The sequence below is a fragment of the Pteropus alecto genome, unplaced genomic scaffold (genome assembly GCF_000325575.1).
Source record: "Pteropus alecto unplaced genomic scaffold, ASM32557v1 scaffold237, whole genome shotgun sequence".
Lineage (NCBI taxonomy): Eukaryota > Metazoa > Chordata > Mammalia > Chiroptera > Pteropodidae > Pteropus > Pteropus alecto.
Window position 1 is genome coordinate 1,241,531 of NW_006440624.1, and position 21,351 is coordinate 1,262,881.

Below are 21,351 nucleotides of genomic sequence, written 5' to 3' on the forward strand. Positions count from 1 at the left end.
GTAAATAGAATCATACAGTAAGTATTATTGCTTGGATTTTTTTCTCTCAGCATAATTATTTTGAGATTCACCTATATCGATGCCAATATCAGTAGTTCATTGTTTAGTGCTGACTAGTAAGCAATTGTGTGGAAATACCACAAAATTGTTTATCCATTTACCTGTTGATGGATACTTGGGTTGTTTCTAGTATTGGATGCCTTTAACATTTGTATGGGAATCTTTGCGTAGATACCTCTTTCATTTCTTTGGATAATATAGGAAGCATATGTTTAACTAAGCAAGTTGTTTTCCAATAGTTGCATCCTGTTACCTTTCCATTATCTGCGTATAAGAATTCTATTTGCCCCATGTCATTATCAGCACTTGGTATGGTCAGTCCTTTTAATATTAGACTTTCTAATAGGTGTGTAATGATATACCAAGGTGGTTTTAGATTCCAGTTTCCTAATGACTAATGATGTTGAACATTTTTTCGTGAGCTTATTTGTCATCTGTATTTTTTTTTTTTTTTTTGGTGAAATGTGTCTAATCTTCACCTACTTTTAAATTTATTTTCTTTTTTTTTTTGAGTTGTGAAGGTTCTTTATTTATTCTTGATATAAATCCTTTGTAAGATTTTCATTCTGCAGCTACTTTCTCAGTGTAATTGACTTTTAATTTTAATAGTATTTTTTGAAGAGCAAAAACTTTCAATTTCGATGCAATTCAATTCATTGATGTTTCTTCTTACAACCTGCACTTTTTATATCATATGTAAGAAATGTTTCTTAAAACTATAAGAAATATTTGTCAAATCTATTAAGATTTCTATTTTTTCTTCTAAAAGTTTTAGAGTTTCATTTCTTATATTTAGGCTTATGATTTATTTGTTTTTATTTTTTGGTGTAAAGCAAGCATTGAGTTTTTTTTTTAATTTTATGGGTGCCTTCTTTTTTGAATATGGCCATCTAATTGTTGCAGTATAATTTACTAAAAGTTATTTTCTCATTTTATTTTTTTGGCAACTTTGTTGAAAATCGATCAAATGTGTGAGTCTATTTCTAGATTCTCTATTTTCTAGATCACTGATCTATTTGTCTATTTTTCTGCCAGTATTATACTATGATGCTTACTGTAATTTTATGACTTTAAAATAGGTAGTATGAGTTCTCCAATTTGTGTTTTTCAACTTATTTTGGCAATTCTAGACTATTCGTATTTCCAAATGAATTTTAAAATTAGCTTGTCAATTTCTAAAAAAAAACCAAACAAACAAACAAAGCCTTCTGGGATTTTCATTGAATCTGTAGATTAAATTGGAGGAGTGTTGACATCAACAACATTCTGTCTTCCAGTCTTTAAATAAGATCTGTCTGCTTAGAAAGTTTAATATTTACACAATCATCATGCTTTTTGATGCATTTAGATTTATCTCTACCATCATATATGTGAATTTTTTGTTTTTCTTTTTTCTAATTTTCTTTATTGTGTCTGTTTTTTTCTAAACTAATTTATTTCCTCCCTCATTTTATTTTTTATTATTTAAAAGTTAAACACTATTTTATACATTTCTTCTGATAGTTTTCTGTGAAACTAATTTATAAAATATAAAGTTTATCAATGTCTTACTCTAGTCTCAAAGAATATGAAGATTGAAGATTGTAGAATACTTGGTTCTAATTGTTCCTTTTCCAGATTGCATGTTGTATTTATTTTTTAATTACAACTAGCATACAATGTTATATTAGTTTCAGGCATACAACATGTGATTGGACATTTATATAATGAAGTGATCATTCTGATAAATTTGGTACCCATCTGACACTGTACGTATTTATTACAATATTACAGACTATATTCTTTATGCTATACTTTACATCCCTATAACTGTTTTGTAACTAATAATTTGTACTTCTTAATCTCTTCCCTTTTTCATCCCCTCCCAAACTCCTCCCATCTGGCAACCATCAAAATGTTCTCTGTATCTGTGAGTTTGTTTCTGGTTTGTTTGTTTGTTTGTTTACTTTGTTCTTTAGATTTGACATGTCTGAAATCATATGAAATTTGTCTTTCTCTGTCTGACTTGCTTCACTAAGCACAATACCTTCTAGGTCCATCCATGTTGTTGCAGACGACATGATTTCATTTTTTTTTATGGCTGAATATGATTTCATTGTAATATATGTGCCATCTCTTCTTTATCCAACAACAAATGGACACCCAGGTAGTTTCCATATCTCAACTGTTGTAACTAATGCTGCAATGAACATATGGATGAACATGTCCCTTTAAAGTAGTGTTTTGGGTTTCTTTGAATAAATTCCCAGACATAACATTACTGGGTTCTTCTTTGTCTCTTATTATAGCCTTTGTTTTAAAGTCTATTTTATTTGTTATAAGCATTGCTTCCTCAGCTTTAATTTTTTTCTGATTCCATTTTCATAAAGTATCTTTTTCTATCCTTTTACTTTCAGTCTGAAGTGAGTCTCTTGTAGGCAACATATGTGAGGGTCTCATTTCTTCTTCATTCGGCCATTCAATCTTTTGATTGGAACATTTACTCCATTTACATCTAAAGTAATTGTTGATAGATATGTAGTGATTGCTATTTTATTCATATTTTTTATCTTTTTTCTCTTCTTAAAGAAGTCCCATCAACATTTCCTGTAATACTGGGTTGGTGGTGATGAACTCCTTTAGCTTTTTCATGTCTGGGAAGCTCTTTATCTGTCCTTCCAGTCTAAATAATAGCTTTGCTGGATAAAGTAATCTTGGTTGCAGGTCCTTGCTTTTCATCACTTTGAATATTTTCTGCCAATTCCTTCTGGCCTGCAGTTTCTGTTGAGAAACCAGCTGATAGTCTTATGGGAACTCCCTTGTAGGTAACTAATTGCTTTTCTCTTGCTGCTCTTAAGATTCTCTCTTTGTTTTTAACTTTTGGCATTTTAATGATGACGTGTCTTGGAGTGGGCTTTTTTTGGTTTATCTTGTTTGAAATACTGTGCACTTCCTGTCATTATTTCTTCAAATAGGTTCTTGATACCTTGTTTTCTCTCTTCTCCTTCTAGTACTCCTCTGATGCGAAATTGGTACGCTTGGTGTTATCTCAGAGGTTCCTTAAAGCAGTGTTCCCCAACCTTTTGGCACTAGAGACTAGAGCCCCTATGAGAATCTAATGCCTGATGATCTGAGTTAGAGCTTAGGCTGTGATGCTAGAGCTAGGGAGTGGCTGCAAATACAGATGAAGCTTCTCTTGCTCATCTGCCCTTACCTCCTGCTATATGGCCCGGTTCCTAACAGGCCATGGACTGGTACTGATCTGTGGCCGGGGGTTGGATACCCCTGCCTTAAACTATTCTCATTTAAATTATTTTTTCATGTAGCTGTTCTGATTGTTTTCTGCTGCTTTGTCTTCTAAATTGCTGATTTGATACTCTGCTTCATCTAATCTGATGTTAATTCCTTCTTGTGTATTCTTCATTTCAGTTATTCTATTCTTCATTTCTGACTGATTCTTTTTTTATGATTTCTGTGTTCCTTTCTCTGCTTACCATCTCTTTGTTAAAGTTCTCACTAAGTTCCTTAAGTATCCTTATAATCAATGTTTTGAACTATGTATCTGGTAGATTGTTTGCCTCCATTTTTTTAGGTTTTTTTTTTTTTTTACAGTTTTCTCTTGTTTTTTATTTGGGACATGTTTTTTTGTTTCCTCATTTTGCTGTCTCTCTGCATTTGTTTCTATGTATTAGGTAGATCTGCTATGTCTCCCAGTCTTGGCAGAGTGGACTTATGTAGTAGGTGTCTTGTGGGGCCCAGTGACGCAGTCTCCCAGTTCAGTTGAGCTGGGTGCTCTAGGGATGTCACTTGTGTGGATTGTGTGTACTCTCCTGTTTAGATGAGCCTTGATTGCTGCTGACATGTAGTGGCCGTGACTACAATGGATAAGCTGTTGTGTAGGAGCTGACTCCATGGAGCAGGATTCCCTTTAGGCTAAGACCACCTGTGACTGGCCTGGGGCTACCTGATGGGAACTACAGAGCAGTCTGTGGTTGGTCGCTCCCTGTACTGGACCTGGAGGTGTGCGGGAGAGGCCACACTGCAAACTGAGGCTGGCCGTCATCAGTAAAAGTCCCAGGGTACCCCGAGCCCTGCCACCACATGCCAGCTGTATGTAAGGTTCATCTGCTGAAAGACAGGAGTTAGGTAGAGTGGGGTCTCAGAGAGTCACCAGCATGGGGCAAGTGCTGTTCTCTGGGTTAAAGCAGATTCAGATTCAACTTCAGTTCTGAGCCTGGGGCCACTCCGCAGAAAGTAAGAGCACACCAAGGCCAGCTCCCTGCCAGCCTGGGGCCTGCAGACTCCTGAGAGCTGTCCAAGAGAGACTGCAACACAGGCCAACACATGCTGCCTGTAGGCCTCGAAAAACCCTGTGGTGGTACACAGGTTGGGTGGGGCAGAGTCCCATGGAGTCACCAGAGCGGAGTGAGCCTAGCTCACCAGGCCAGTGAAAATTCAGATTTGTCTGTGTTGGGGAAGGGCTCAACATGTGAAAGGTGTGTGGCCACAAAGGGGGAGACTCAACACAGGGACAGTGGTGGCTTGCCCTGAAGCCATACAATTTAGTCTCTCCCTGTATTTCTCTGGCACTTCCAAAGCCATTGTCCCTCCTCCGGGGCCCAAGGTGAGTACCTGGGAGTGGGAGCGTCTGTGCACAATCCCTTTAACCCATTTCCTATGTGCCCTGAGAATGCTTGCCAGTGGGGCTTGGTGACTGCAGTGTGTACCCCGAGACAGTTTTCGGATTACAGTCTTAACCTTACCCCTAAAGTTTGCCACAAAATATCTTCCTTTTATTATTATTTTCACATTAGTCTAGCATATTGATAGTCTTTGGAAACAAATGACATCATTCTATATGTAGCATTCTCTTTTTAGTAGGTATTTCCATTTATAAAATATAGTGATTCTCAATCACTGAAAATGTCAAAATCCTAGAAAACAGTATTCCTACATGTGATTTAACATCGTTTTTGAATGATTGCTAGCCAGATTCATTTGATGAATTCAATTTATGTATGCATTTCTATTCCATTAGGATTAGAGACAAGTTCTGTTTAGAAATAACTCCAAGAACAGGTTTTATATTTTACATTCACATTGAAAACCAGTCAGATTTACTTTAGCCTTAAAGAGAGTGTTTATGTAAAATTAATACTGGAAGCAAGCTGCATTTTTTTTTTTCTAAATGGGAAATGGGTTAAGAAGATATCTGGGTTTCTAGCTACCTTTTTCTCACCTGGATGGATGAAATTCCTGTTGATTTTCACAGCCAGGTGTTTTGGGGGCTCCTCTTCCCAGCACTGGTACTTGGGCTGGAGAGCCTAGTATGGGGCCAGGACCCCTCACTCATCAGGGAGAACTTCTGTGACCAAGATATCCCTCCTGATGCTCACTGTCACACATGGGTGTAGGGCCAGACTGTTTCATGTCTCCACCCTTCCTACCATTCATAAATGGCTTCTACTTTACATCTTTAGTTTTAGGCCTTCTTTTCAGCTAGCTTTGGATGGTTCTCCATGTTGATTGTTCTAAAATTTAGTTGTAATTTTAATGTGGTCATGGGAAGAGGCAAACAGCATTTACCTACTCTGATATCTTGACTGGAACCCCATTTCTGTCTTAACTTTAGTGAGAATGCTCTTACTTTTTCTCTATTAAGTTAAAAGCTTTAGTAGCTTCATTAACCAAAAGCTCTTTAAAAAATTGAGTCTTTTTACAATTAAAGTTATCGAACTTTATCAAATAAAGTTTTTGCATCTATAAAGATAATTCTGTGATTTTTCCATAGCTCTGTACTGTAATGGAGTATATAAAGTATTTCTTTTTATTTAGTCTTTAAAAGTATTTCTTGATATTGTATCATCCTTGTATTCTGGAAGCAAACATTTTTAAATGTTACATTGAAATTTTTTGCTAGTTTTTTAAAATGTTTTTTATTAATATTTGTATATGAGATTAAACTCAGCTATTTTTTATTTGATGCTTTTAATGTACTATTCCTATATTTAATCCACCAATTTTTTTTGATTGTCTTCAAATGGAGGATTATCCTAATTTACCTAGTCTACCATTACTAGAAGCAGATGTGCTCTAATTCACATAATTTTTTGTCTTTTTATATTTTTAAGATTAAAATTATGTTAAATTAATTAAGACATAACTTACACACAGTAGAGTACACACATTGCGCAGCTTGGTTAATGTTTACATGTTATCTCACCCTGGTCAACATCAACATTTTCATCACCAAAAGCCTCATTTGCTCATGTCCCCTTTGAACTCTTAGGTTTTTAATATTAACATGTTATAAAGCTCTTTTGAACTTATAACTAAATTAAACAGCTAATGAATAAGAGGAAAAATTATACGGCACACATACTATTTGTGACTAACTTAGTGGATAGTAGCTGCTAAAAATATAGGTTATTTGTCTTTACCTGTCATATTTAATAGTATTCTTATGCCTATTTGTCTACTTATGTTGCGCTTGATATGGTTGGAAACATACCGTAAGTGCTGAAATTGTTCATGTAGATCATCGTGGTCATATAGTCTATTCTCCACATTTTACAAATGAAGCAACTAATAATGGTTGTTGTCTCCTTCAAGTTGATGGGATTAAATAGTGAAAAAACAAAGCATAGCCAGATTTGTTTCTGATCTAAACTTGTTCCACTTCATGATATTGTTTTTTTTTTCTAATTCTGACAGCTAATACATATAATTAATTAGTCAATTAATTATTTCAGGCAACATATATATCTACTAGGAATGTGCACCATTGTATGTATGCTATGTTATTTAATCATTAGATGTGGAAAAGTGGGTGATACTGTACTTGTCATTTTTACAAATGAAACAATTTCAGAAAACTTAATTAACTAGTTCAAGGTCACTACAATTACCAAGAGAATTGTTTGCAGCAAAAGAAATGGAGCAAATGAATTGTTGTTATCTGTATTCTTCATGTATCTTTTAAATTACTATCAGGTAGAAACAAAAAATAAAATTATATGGTTTTCATGTGTACAACTCAATTATACATCATCTGTATATTGCATTGTGTGTTCACCAACCAAAGTCAAATCTCCACCACTGTGTATTTGATGCCCTTTACCTTTATCTACCTTCTCTCTTCCCTGCTTTCCCTCTGGTAACCACAAAACTGTTGTCTGTGTTTTTGAGTTTGTGTTTGTCTTGTTTCTTTGTTGCTTTTAGTTAAAAGAAAAACAAATTTCCCCTCTCTTACTCTCTGCCTCAGAGCAGCCGCTTCCTGCCTTTTTCTGCTTTTCAAATTGTGAATTCCAGTTTCTGCAAGTTGGTTGAGATAATGTGGGAGAATTGGAATTTTTCAATTAAAAGAATTCACCATTTATGTGGTCTTTATTATGTCTGTGGTTAGCCTTATTCGAGTAGAATTATACTCTGAAAGATATAACAATCTATAGAGACTCAGTGTTTTTCTGCTTCTTGGCTATTGACAAATGTAAAATATGCTTCTCAGTAACACCTTTCATAACACACAGTGTTTGTTAATTGGGGCTCTATCTTTGAAAGGCTACTGAAGTTTAGAATTTTCAGGGTGTCTGTAGTTTAATAAGTACCTCAAGAAAAGATTCTAATTTTCTTAGCATTTTTCTCACCTCCTTGTACAATCAGAAGGAGTGAATAGACAAGAATGTTTTGTGTTTGGCATTTAATCTTTTCGGAGCTATGTCTAAAGTTTTCAATTTTCTTCTCACTCCTGCAGACTGAAAATGTAATTAATGTGCTTTTTACCATTGTATACTCATGTAGAAAATACTCAAGTACAACACAACCTTTTGAATAACTTTTGCATTAATAAGATTTTTGCTGATAATTTTTGATACTCAGGTGTTAACTATTAAAAGAAAAAGACAGCATTTTTTTTTTACTAAAATTATATAATTTTCTTTCCCTTAAGTGGAGTCTTGTTGATTTTTTATTCAAGTTCTTTCACAGATTTTAACTAGCACATTCCACAGGCCTAATATTTTTCATGAGGAACTATGAGATAAAGATAAAGTATAGCAAATAAAAGACAAGCCTGACAGGGCTTTGAGATTTGAAGTAGGGCAAAACTGTGGTAAAAGGAGGAAAATGAAAGGAACAGGAAAAAAGACAAAAATCGAAGAATATACTGGAGATAAAGTTGGGAATAAACTAGATGACCAGAGGCATCAGCTTCTGGCTTGTCATAGACATAGATTGCAATAAGATAAGGTCTGGCATAGACAGAGAGCTCTCTGATCTACTTGGTCAAAGATTGATTTAGATAAAGGCAATCTAGAGTTCTGTAAATGTGCCAGTAGGAAAGATGCTTGAAGGTATTTAGCTTTCTGTTCTTGGGACTAAAGACCTTTTGGCTGACTCTTTACCTGGATAAAGCTCTGATTTAAATTAAAATTCTTTAACTCATGGTATGGCAAAGAAATATCTTTAGGTCCAATATGAAATTCCATGGATGAGGCTATATTCCCAAGCGACTTCAAAATCTATAATCACAACATTTGTGGTCATGAGATAAATGAAATTCGATGTCATGAAATAGATAGAAGACTGGAGTCTTGTCCGTGCCTTAATGAGAGTCTTGGGAGAAATGATTATTCAGGTTCTTTGCCCATTTTAAAATCATATTGTTTTTGTTGTTGAGTTTTAGAGGCTCTCTATATATTCTGGATATTAATCCCTTATTAGGTATATGATTTGCAAAACTTTTCTGTTGGTTGTCTTTTTATTCTGTTAATAGTGTTGTTTGATAAACAAAGTTTTAAAAATTTTCATGAAATCTAAATCATCTATTTTTTCTTTTGCTACCTATGCCTTTGGTGTCATATCCAATAAATTACCATTTTCAATATTGTGAAGCTTTTGTTTCATGTTTTCTTATGAGCTTTATTATTTTAGTTCTTACTTTTAGGTCCTCGAGCCATTTTGAGTTAATTTTTGTATATGGCATTAGATAAGGGTCCAACTTGGTTTTTTTGCATGTAGATATCCAGTTTGTACAGCAACATCTGTTTAGAATCTTTTCCTTTTCCTATGAATGGCCTTGGGACCCCTGTCAAAAATCATTTGACCATATATTTGAGGATTTATTTCTGGACTCTTTATTCTATTCCATTAGTTGATATATCTTTCTTTATGGCAATAACACACTATTTTGATCATTATAGATTTGTACTAAGAGTTGAAATCAGAAAGTGTCAGTCCTCCAGTTTTGCTCTTCGTTTTCATGATTTTTTCTAATATCAGATTATATATAGTAATCTATCTTTTCACTAAGAAACCAAAACATTAAAAAAACAATGTGCTAATATAAATAATCCTTTACTGCTATAAATCTTATTTTAAGGACAAATAAATTTTTGTATATAAGACGACTTCATGATTGAAAGGGAACTTAATCTTGATAATCGGAGCTCATCTAAAATCCTTTCAGGAAAACAAAACTACAACATTGAAAGAAATATTAGACTGATTTAAATGAAATTTTTAGTCCATTACGCTGTTACTAACGAGAGAAATTATTATTATTTTTTTCCTCTTTGGATACATTATAATCAAGTCAAAAGGACTATTTATAGAAGTGATACCAGATATTTATATGTCATTAATGATGGTTATTGTTTAATTTCAATTTGGAAGGAGCCTTAGAGGACAAACATAGTTGAAAATGAAAAATCAAGTGAGACACAGCATGATAATAAAAGACCAACTTAGGAAATGCACTACATTGTTTTGAAGTGGTCCGCCCAAGCAAGTAACACTGGTTATCTTTCGTAATGTAGGAGGAATTATCAATTTTGCAGCATGTGTAGGACTTTTAGAAATGTCATTTAAGATCTCTCAGCATTGTTAAGATAACATTCAAGTATAATTTTAGGATACTGATCTCTTTCTGATTTGGTTTTATCTATCCTTTCTTGCTTTTAGACATGTATGTTAGGCTTAACATGTATTTAATTTACTGGAATGGTATCTTTATGTTTTATTTAAAATTAAGGATTTAGTTAAATATTACTGATATTACTTAACACCACCATACTTGCATGATACTGTATTTCTTTAGGGGTTTAAAAATGCATTGTATTAGAAAACACATTGATGGGCTTTCTTTTGAATAAACTTAAGATTGACTATAAGTTGAATTAAAAAATACAATGTTATATATAAATAATTATATTTTCATAATTAAAATGAAAATACATTATTTAAATTAAAATTAAGTTGGTTTGGGTATGGCTCTGCATACCTACAGGTTAGAATAGACCAAATTTTGACAAACTTTCTAGGTGATTTCTAGTTGACTCTGATTCTATGCTTGAATATTTCTCATGACTCTATGCATAGAACTGTGCCAGGTAAATAGTAATAGTAAATATCATCATTAAGGGCATACTACTTATTAGATGTGTACTTAGTGCTTTGCATGTCATTTTATTTTGAAATAGTTCGAGTAGCTATCACTATAGAACTCAGGCCCCAAGCACTGTTAAACTTCATAATAACTGTGCTTGGAGCCTGAGTTCTATATGTTTTCCCATAAGTTCTTAGTTTCCTTTTGCAAGAAAAACCTTGCCAAGAATTAGTCTCAACTTTTGGGTTTGTTATTGCAAAGTTTTGTTTTTCTTTTCAGTATAGATTACCACATATTACTTTTACTATCCTATATTAGTTGCTGATAGTTATATAAGTCATTTTAGCTTGAAGAATACCCTGCAGGCAAGGTATGCTTTACATTGGCTCTCATATTTTAATGTGCCTTAGAGTCACCTGGAGGGCTTGCTAATTCACTTATGTCTAAGAGTTTCTGATTTAGCAGATGTGGGGCAAAATTACAGTTTCTGGGGCAATACTGTTGCAGCTGGTCTGGGTTCCACACTTTGAGAACCTCTGCCCTCTGAATTTCTAATTAAGTGAGGGATATGATATCTTTTAGGACTGTTAATTTTATTTCAGTGAGTTTATTTATGACATAAAAGTTATAGTTATACATAATTTTAAAATATTAGGGACTTAAATATTACAAGCACTTTACATGCATTACTAGCTCATCTATTTCTAATTATAACACTAAAGTAAATACTATTATGCGTACATATGAGGAACATGTAGGGCACCGAGAGGCTAAGTAAGTTGTCCAAAGTCATACTAATAATGGAGCTAAGAATCAACTTTAGGCGGTCTGGCTCCAGAAACCATGTTCTTAACCAGTATGCTGTACTACATTTCCCAAAATAGGAATGAACAACATATGAGCTAACAGAAGACTGAAACACTGTATTACGCTTCCTCATTTCTGATCTTAACACAGTGAGTGCAAAGAGTGGGTCCTGCCTTAACCTTCTCCTAATGTATGGAGAAAGCATTAGTATCACATATTCTATTAAATTAACATAGTAGGGCTAGCTAGAAAAAAGTCTCAAGGCCCTTTTTACTCTTTAGAGGGAAAGATACTATTCTAAATCATCAGTTAGTCATTTAGAGATTCCACATCAAAGGTTTTCATGTTTATGACTCTGAAATCCAGCAGCTGGGAAGCAGCACTAATTAAAAAGCTAAACTTTAAGACACTGTGTATTCTGTAGTATTACTCCTGGGCTGTTTCCGCTTTTTTGAGACATTGTCTAGAAAATGGTTACTGAGTTTTAAGTAGTAAATAGGTAAATTTCCTGAATTTATTTTAAGAGATAGTTTGAAATTCATATTCACATGATATGTATAAAATGTATGCTAGAATGCTTTCTTTTTGTTCAACTCTAAGATTCTTCCAAGAATATTAAGAATCATGAATTAAAAAATTGATTTTTTTCTTGACAAAAGTACAAATTGGAATCAAATTGGAATCAAATTGGGATTTTTGATATATTCCCTAAATGAATAATGGTAAAAGGAAATTTCTTAAATTATTAAGATTTATAGAACACTCTGAGAACCTTAAGGAGGAGCAGGAAAATAAATATATGCACAAAAAAAAAAATTTGTGAGTATTTAAAAACCAGAATAATATAGATTATATTAGCTAATTTCTATATATTCTCGACTGTATATTTTTATAGCTTAATGGACAAGAAAATTATATGAATTATTAAGAAAGGAAATATATGTGATTTTTACTCAATTCTGGGTGATATATGAAGATACAATGTTGAAATAATGTGGCAAATTCTTATTCCGTAATACTTAGTTCCTTCTCAGTTAAATATAAGAAACAGTGATATGTTCACTGTTTCTTTTTCCTGATGGGAAATGAGATACTTTAGTTCCCTTCTCAGAAGGAGGAGGACTCTAAAATGTGATGTGCCATGCTTTCAGAGACCCAAAGTGTTCGACTCAAAGCTACCCTCTGTAAGACTTTGCTTGTCAAGTCTTTCTTTTCTCTGACCTCCTCATTGTACTAGTATTTTCTTGGAATATATTGTAATACATAATGTTCACAAAAATCTCATACTCAGGATCTGCCCTTACAGTACAAGACATGTAGACTGCAGGATCTTTAGATTAAGCTGATCAGAATTTAGCAGTTAACTTGGTGCCAAGCACCCCCCTCCACCATTCCCCATTGCTGGAATTTTGAGCTGCTTCTAGGTAGATAATACAACATGGCATGCAAAGATCCAGAACTTCTATGTGTAATGGTCTAGTCCTAGTTTTCTGTTCTAAAGGGCTCATGAAAATACTGTCTATTTTTCAATACTTTTTAATTTTTATTCTTCCATGATATCTCATATCACATCTTATGCTGATAAACTAGAAATTTACCTTTTATCATAAACAATAAATTATAAGCAGAAAGAGACTAAATATTTTGATTTCTGCAAAGTTATACATGCATGAAATTCTTAAGAGTATTACTTTGTGGACAGATTAAAAGAACAAGCAAAAAGAATATATCTTAAGTGAGATTATCTGAAACTAGGAAAAGTGCCAAGTCTTCATCCCTTAGATATTGGTCTCTGTCAGCAAGTACATCCTTCAGAATTAAAACTAAAATTATATTAGAACTAAAGTAGTGGATAGTAGTTTGTCTGTTAAAACAATTAAAGCGGGTGCATTTCATGCTTAAAATATAAGAATGAAAGCAAAAATAACAAATGATAAGCAAAAGGAAAGCAACCATTAATAAAATGTAGTACATAATATAGAAAACTGACTGCTAGAATGACCAAAGAAAGAAAAATCAAATTTAATAAAGAGTAATAGTACTTTAAACACTATTTGGATACACCAGTTTCTCTCCGAAGGAATTCGTTTTCTGAATAATTAAAGGGATCCTAAAATAAAATGAAATTAGATTTAAATTCATCTTTTTTCATCTGCTGCTTTTCTTGGCAGATTTATGTAGAAAACATTAAAAATGTTTGTTGGTAACATTTTGAAAGAGCTGTGGTCTCTTACGAAATATAAAGGCAATTTCTTCAGAAGATATTTTTCCAGCTTTATTGAGATATTATCGACATATGTAAGTTTAAGGTGTAAAATGTGATGATTTGATACACTTATATATTGTGAAGTGATTATCACATTAAGGTTAGTTAACACCTCTATCCCTTTACATAATTATTTGTGTGTGTGTATAATATTAAAGATCTACTCTTAGCAACTTTCAAGTATATAATATAGGGCTGTTTATCATAGTCACAATGCTGTATGTTAGACCCCCAGAACTCATTCATCTTATAGGTGAAAGTTTGTATCTTTGACCATCCCTCAGCTTCTGGCAACCACCCTCTACTCTCATATTTATGAGCTCAGCTTTTGAAAATTCCACTTATAACTGAGTGCCCTTAAATTTCATTCATATTGTGGCAAAAGGCAAGTATTTTCTTTTTATAGCTGAATAATATTCCATATCGTGTATGTATATACACACACATACACACATCTCTGTATATACCACATTTTCTTTAACCATTCATCTATCTATGGACACCTAGGTTGTTTCCATGTTGTACCTATTGTAAATAATGCTACAATAAACGTGGGGGTGCAGATATCTCTTTGATATAGTAATTTCATTTCTGAGAAGACATTTTAATATTTTCACATGGTAACTATGCAAGGTGCAGAATTTTTTTCTTTCAGTTCAAATTTTCTTTTACCCAAAGTGACATAGTAATTTTGTTCTTAGGAAATTCTAGCTCTACATTGTATAATATGTTAAATCATTTGGGTTGAATCGTGGAAGACAAACACACTATAGTAGTCAGGAATGAAGGCTCTGGATACAGACTGACTTTCATTGGCTACTACTAAAATACTCAGTGCCTCTGTTTCCTGATCTGTCATGTTGGGAAATAATAGTAATTATCATATAATAATTTGTGAAGATTAAATGAGCTGATAAATGTAAAGTGCTTTGGACAGTACCCAGCATGTAGTGAGCAGTCTGTAAGTGGTATTATAATATTAGCAATTATCCACAGGCAGAAATGGCCTTTATCAGTACTGTCTCCCAGTTCACAACCTCACTAGCTTTATCTAAAAAAAATAAAATAAAATTATTCTTTCCTTTTCTGTACAGAACCTTGGTTATATTATCTATATACATGATATATTGTCTTCAATTTGAAATACTAATACAAATCTTGTCTCGGGCATTGTGTTAAGTACTTTATATTCTTTAATGTTATGATAGATCTACAAGGTAGGTAAAAATATATTCATTTTACTGGTAAGGAAACTGAGATTCAGAGAGCTTTCCTAAATATTAAAATTTACACATTTAATACATACTGGAAGCAAAATTTAAGCAAAGTTTGTGCAATTACAGAGCCCATATTCTTTCTTCTACATCGCTTTGTACAATAGAAGGTAGGAGCTGGTATTAGATGGGAATCAACCTTGCTCGTGGATAATCTGTAATTTTTGAAGAACACAGTAGGAATATGTATTTCACTTCTCCGATCTTTCATTTTCATGATATTATTTTGGACTGAAACTTTCAGATGCAAAACAACTAATTTTTTTTTCCCAAAGGACATGTACTGTATAATGTGTTTTCCAATTTTCCTTACACAGGATAAAAAACAATCATTGCTACTAATGTGACCCATACCGCACTGTTTAGTTAATCACTGGGACCTCATAATTTCTTCTCTACTTTCAGCATTTGTGTTTACCTCGTCAATATTTTATTGGTGCCAATTCGCATGATTACTTAAACTCAAATTTCCTTAATACTATTTATCTCTTGTTTAAAGGAAAGTCAGATCCCACTTAGAAGTCAATATGGAAGAGGTGCTTCATCTGGAGGAATATTTATTTAGAAACCTTAAGAAGATGTCATACTACTGTGATTTAGAAATAATGAAAAGTTAAACTATCTACTTAGAGTTTCTATTATGGATGTTAGTTGAATTTTATTGAATGCCTCTATTATTATACGAATCCTATTTTCCTTCTTTAATTTGATATATAAATTACAGTTGTATTTATTTCCAAGCTTTAGTAATTTGATTTTGGTTTTTATTAGTTATAACAGTTAAACATTTATTTATAGCAGTTGGTTCCTTCTATCATATTACATAATTTACTTTTTGATTTTAAAAATTTAAGCTCTAATGGTACAGATTTTTATTCATTTTTGTTTATTTCTGTATCTGTAGGCCCTAAAATATGCTTATTACACATTAGGCATATATCTTAATATGATGCATTTTTAACACAATCAATTTTACTTTTAAGAAAATTAAGTTAGAATTATCATTTTTTTTCCCCAACAAGATAGGGAGCTAAAATATATCTTGAAACTTGTATGTACATTTCATTAAACTTTTGACATTGATACATTTGTGGTAAAATTTAGGTATTGTGTTGTTCTAATAATTTATGGATGTAGTTTAAGAAGAATTTAAGGTATGTAATTTTAGGTAATGTTTAGGTCCATTTAAAACATCATCTGTAAAATCTAAAGTCTTCAACATTACGTAGTCGTTATAAATAACTTTTCTATAGAAGACCATGTGCCCTGGTTTGCCTGGGACTTTCCAACTGCCTGCCAGTTTTCCTACCCTAATTATTAATATACTCTTTAACTCTCAACATCATGCTAGTTTAGATGACAAATTATATTATCACTCTACTTCTCTGTCACTTGGAAATAATTCAAAAGCCAAAAAAAAAAATCAAGTTCTAAAATAAATCTCAATTTAGATATTTTTGCTACTATTTATTGTGGTAAAATAGTGATGACTATGTATTTTAATGACCCCTTCTCTTCTCCACGTGGTAAGATACTTAAGCCAGGAAGAGTTTGGACTCATACTCTATAGGTGAACTAACCTGTGTCTCCAAGAAAGATTCCACGTTTGAAGAACCTCTGAACTTGTAACATACATTTCTCAGTGCTGCTGTCTCTCTACAGTATACACATTTGCATTTGTTTATGGATATGAAATTTTATTATAATGCAAGCTCTTTCTGGAATCTGGTGTCCTCTGCTGTAGACCTCGAATGCCTATTCAAGTACCTGTATATATAGTTGTTCCAAAGTGAAGCCAAACTATTAAGAAAATTAGCGGGATGACTTGTCTATTTTATGCTAAGTAAATGGTTTGAATATTTTCTCACTGACCTGCTAACTTTATCTTTTTTCTTATTCTGCACACATCTCTTCTCCTAGGTGATCTATAACTATATGCTTAGGTCCCAGTTTAGATGATTTACTCTGGGAAGTATTTCCTGACTTCTCAAAACTCTTCTTACACTTTCATATGATACTGTGATTTCCTGTTTAGTTATTTATATCACTTAATAACCTATAAATAACACCATAATCCATGACCGTAGTACCAAGCACAGAGTCTGGTACAAAGTAGTGTGTTTGAATGAATCGATGATTTAGGTAGCCACAACAGGATGCATAGTACAATTTTGAAATCTACAGAAAGTAGTCTTGTCTATTTGGCAACCTCACTTCGGATAGTCTGTACAGGGTTTGATATGGAAGGGAGAACAAGAGATCCTGACGAGAACAGTGGTTCATCTGTTAGTGGTTGCACCAGAACAGTGGTTCTCTAAGGTGGCTTGAAAGAGCAAGCCTCTACACTAGCACACATGTCCATTTCCTGGGTGTCACTGCTGCTTCATGCCTGTGAAAATCAGGGGGGTCATAATAGCTGCATCTCTGTGGCTTTCTTTTGCCACAAATATATTATGGCTTAGAATTGGATGAAAAAATAAAATACCTGTCTTTTATATGTAAGGAATGGATAAGGCCTGCTCCCCAAAAAAGTGGCTTGCTCAGAATGACAATGTCTCATCTTTTATGTCACATAGATTTCCTTACCATGCTTTTGTGCATTCTGATTTTTTGCTTAGACTATATTTATCCATTTTGGTACCTATCATACTCCTATTCATCCCCTAAGACTCACATGAATTGTTTTTTCTTTCGAATCTCCCTAAATCCTCCATCAGGTTTAGAACTCTCACTTCTGCTTTCTGCTGGCTCTTTTATTTATATACCATATGGTATTCACTAAATTGTGACTCATTTTTTAGTTTATTTTTTTGCTTCTATAACTACTACACTATGAACTTAAGGTGAGAGAATGTCTCTTCCTTGATTTATCCATAGAAATATCTCAATAAAATGTTTATTGATATATGAATAGATTCAAAATTATCAATGGAATAATAAGAAAATGTAGCATTATAGGGAATTGTAGAGGCATCCACTTAAATTCCATGACTTTGACTTACTGACCCTGGCTATACAAACCTCTTAAAGATTTGGATCTAATTATTTTTGTAATATAAAACATAATGAGGAAAACTGAGAATGAGAAAAATATGTCAGTCCTCATTTAATTAATAAAAATTGAAAGTTTTAACATCAGGGAGTTTAAAAATAGTAAAATTTTGAGGGAATTTATAGCATAAATAGTGATTGTTAGATGTAATCAATATAAAATTAAACAAATGAACTTGATTCTCGTCATTTCAGCAAGCATTCCACTTCCTTTTACTAGGGAACTTGGAATTGCTATGCTTCATTTAAATTATTTAAGTACTACAGTAGAATAGATATGTGACTCCAGAATTGGACTTCTGGAACTGTCATCACTTACCTTCCAGTGGTTGCTTTGAAATATTGAAAGATGGCCCTTATATAGAATAAATGCTTAATTGTTTCAAATGTTCAGTAGCCATTACTTGAGCAGAATTCAAGGTAAAGCAATACAAAAATGAGCATGACCATGCCTTTGCTTTCCATGAGCTCACGATCTAGTGTAGACCAGAAAGTTACAATTCAGGGCTCTAGGTACTTGAAACAGAGGATGAGATGACTCTTGTACTTTGGGGGAATAGTTGGTGGCTTATTTCCACTCCTCCTATGTTTCCCACGCATGATCGCAGACGTTGACACCTAATTTCTCCTTTTCCCCTTACTACACCATACCTTTAATTCAAATTTTTGATCTACCATTTACTAGCTTCATGATCTTTGGAAGCAATTTAATCCTCTGAGTCTTAGTTTCCTTATTTATTAAGTAATAAAATTTCTTTATAAAATAAGAATAATCTTTTTCTCACAACGTTGCCATATTAATTGAAATACTGTCTTTAAAACACTTGGTATAGTTCTTAAACATATAGCAATTCTCAACTATTTTTATTTTTTCTGCCCCTCTTTACCCTTTATTTTTTTCACTGCTGAGATTCAAGAGGAGTCTTTAGATTATTTATATGCTTAAAACACTCTCTGATCACTTTCCCCTTCTTGTTTGGCACACTCCATTATGCTGTGAATAACTCCAGGGTGGGGATTGTAGCTTTGCTCATTTTTGCAGTCACAGAGTCTTAGTGCTGTGTGCAACATAAATGCTGAGTAATTTGTTCAGGGATTAGATAATCCTCAAATTCTATTTATTTTTAAAAGAGGCAAGAAAAAGGAGCAAAGCTGTGGATGATATCATTATCTAAGCAGTATAAAATCTATGTAATTTCAGTTTTTGATTCCTCCAATGATAGTATTACAGAAGATTGCCATCATGTCAGAGTCAGTGTGTGCACATAGTGGCAAGTTAACCTCCAGTTTGATTTCATTTAATCAACAGCAAAATTACCTGAGAAGCTCTGATCTGAGGATCTTTCAAGTGGTGATATAAAGCAAAATCAATTTCATTTTTAGAAAGTAGGTCAAGGAAAAGAAAAACACATTCCTGGTGGGCAAGTGCAATAAAAGACAGTAACGATAGATTTATGATTAAAGTTGATAACATTTCTTCCAAAACTCTAAATCACTTTTGAATATTCTATTTAGGAACTAGTCTTCCCTGGTCAGTACTGAATTTTAAGTTCTTTGTACATGCAACTAAAGTAGCAGCTATATTCATATATTGGCTTGAGTGTGCCTTAAAATGTCTTTATAAACCATTTTTGTAGTCACTTAACTGTGGTTTAAAACAGGGACATGTTTGTAGACATTCTTATTAACTATATAGATGGAATGGAAAAAAATGATCAAAACTTATATTATCACCTACCTATTCAAAAAAGGGGGCAGGGGTAATGCCATACATTGGAAATCATTTTCTCTGGGAAAAAAATTTGAAACTCTAAGCTTTGCTCTTTAATTAAAGTAAATATGAACCGACTGAAAAAAAAAGTGTATCTTCTTTGCTTTAACAGAAGCCACCAAGAATATTTTACAGCCTATAAATAAAATGATCATTTTCTTAGTAGTGTATAGATAAAATTCATTGAGTGCTTAATCTATTCTAGGTACCACAATAAGTATGTTATATATTTTATGTTAATACTTTCAAATCAATAAATTAACTATTTTTCCCCTTACAGGACTTCAAGAGGTTAAGTAACTTTTTCTAGCTTGTAAGTTATAGAGTCAGAGGACTTGAATCTAAATCTGTTTGATATAGTTGTGGAGACTGTAGGTAGGAAAGTCCATGTACATCCAAAAAGCAGTTAAAATTACAGTCTCATAAGTAAATTCAAATTCTTATTTCACACACAGACATACACATACACCACACAAAATAATAGTTAAAGGAACTTAGAGGCTAAGATCTGTCTTATTGACTTAGTTAAGTGGTGGTAACTCTCTAGCTAGTTTTTCCAAAAGGTTAGATGAATATTTGGAAATTTTTCTCAGAGATTGAATAACACTAGTGTGGGAGCGACAAAGTTATATTTTCCTTAAAATTAAAAACGTAGATCATTTTCTATAAAATTAAGGCGTAGTGTTCCTGTATTGCAGAATAAGACTATTCTTAGGAGACTCATATTTTGCAATTATCACAGTCTCCAAAGCCATCCCCCAGAATGTGCATTTGGGTCAAAGAATATCCCCACTATTCATAGCTCAGTCAGTAATTAAAGGACCAGTATATAACTGAACTTTAATGCCTTTAACAGTGTTAACTACTCATTAAGCAGCAGTTCGTAGATAGCATTCCATTTTCATTCAATTGTAACATAATATTTCAATATCTTTTTAGTTGTTGTTCTCAATTTTACTATGAATTAATCACACTTATAATGCTTGATATTCCTCCTGAGCTTATATAAGTGAAATTTCAATTATAAATGCCTCCGTGTACTTGAAATAGAGCAAAATACTTTTATTGAATATTCTTTGTTTAATTGTGGATGAAATTTAACAAAGTGAATTTTTATTATCTACTTTGACCACGGATGGTTTTTGAATCCACCCAAGTGGTTAAAATTGATTAAAGTAAAGATGATAAAAGGAGAGAAATGAAATATGCAGAAAAACTGAACACGATTATACTGTCAATTTTGTTGATTTCTTTTTGTTTTAACTTTTATTTTTAAAAACTAATGTGTTATAAAAATTTTAGAAGAAATATAAGCAAAGATATATATTATTGATATCTCTAAGACAGAAATAATTATTGATAACAATGGTTTTAACTTCCATATTCTTTTAAATCTCATATGTAGGTCATCTTTACAAAAATATTTATAAACATAGACAGCAGTTAATATTAATTAGCTAGAACATTACTTTTTTCATTTTTTTTTCTAGGTGAAACAAAAATACCCTTTTGAACTAAATGCTGTTCATCAAATTTGGTTCTTCTCACTTCTGAGCATATAGGAGTATTTCATTTTCTAGTTAGTCCTATAGGGTTGTATGTGAGAAAGTTCTGAACAATTAGTTATGATCAAAAGTGAGGTATACCTCTGTGGAGCCAGGTCATTTATTTGTAAATGGGTGGCCCTACAGAGAATTCCTTGCCCAACCAACAAGCAAACAATAATATTGAAAATATTGGCTCTTCCATTGATTTGAGT